Raw genomic sequence first — 845 nt, 5'->3', positions numbered from 1 at the left:
ATATGAGCAGGAGCAAGGACAAGAACATTCTTGTTGAAGCAGATCCAGAACCTGAAAGGACTCTGAAGAGGAAACTAAGAGAAGCTAAATTACAACAATCCAGCAAGCACCTTTCAGAAATTTTCGAACAGGAAGAGGAGATGGCAGCCGAAAATAATAATAATGCAAGGAGGATGCTTGGTGACTTTACTGCACCTAATTCCAATTTACATGGAAGAAGCATCTCCATCCCCACCATTGGAGCAAACAATTTTGAGCTGAAACCTCAATTAGTTTCTCTGATGCAGCAGAACTGCAAGTTCTATGGACTTCCATCTGAAGATCCTTTCCAGTTCTTAACTGAATTTTTGCAGATCTGTGATACTGTTAAGACTAATGGAGTAGATTCTGAAGTCTACAGGCTCCTGCTTTTCCCTTTTGTTGTGAGAGACAGAGCTAGAATATGGTTGGATTCTCAACCTAAAGATAGCCTGAACTCTTGGGATAAGCTGGTCAAGGCTTTCTTAGCTAAGTTCTTTCCTCCTCAAAAGCTGAGTAAGCTTAGAGTGGATGTTCAAACCTTCAGACAGAAAGAAGGTGAATCCTCTATGAAGCTTGGGAGAGATACAAGGAACTGACCAAAAAGTGTCCTTCTGACATGCTTTCAGAATGGACCATCCTGGATATATTCTATGATGGTCTGTCTAAATTAGCTAAGATGTCATTGGATACTTCTGCAGGTGGATCCATTCACCTAAAGAAAATGCTTGTAGAAGCTCAAGAACTCATAGACATGGTTGCTAACAACCAGTTCATGTACACTTCTGAGAGGAATCCTGTGAGTAATGGGACGCCTCAAAAGAAGG

General features: G+C 41.2%; 1 non-coding gene across 1 annotated transcript; it reads right to left on the bottom strand.

Annotated features, from left to right (window-relative positions):
• Nucleotides 1-536: 536 nt before the first annotated feature.
• On the bottom strand, nucleotides 537-643 carry LOC148581305 (small nucleolar RNA R71). The gene has a single exon (XR_015895695.1). It is a non-coding gene; the product is annotated as a small nucleolar RNA R71 (small nucleolar RNA).
• Nucleotides 644-845: the final 202 nt, after the last annotated feature.

This window comes from Arachis ipaensis, chromosome B10 (genome assembly GCF_059453495.1).
Source record: "Arachis ipaensis isolate K30076 ecotype BB chromosome B10, ASM5945349v1, whole genome shotgun sequence".
Classification (NCBI taxonomy): Eukaryota; Viridiplantae; Streptophyta; class Magnoliopsida; order Fabales; family Fabaceae; genus Arachis; species Arachis ipaensis.
The sequence above is the reverse complement of the archived record's forward strand: the minus strand, read 5'-3'. Positions and strand labels throughout refer to the sequence as shown.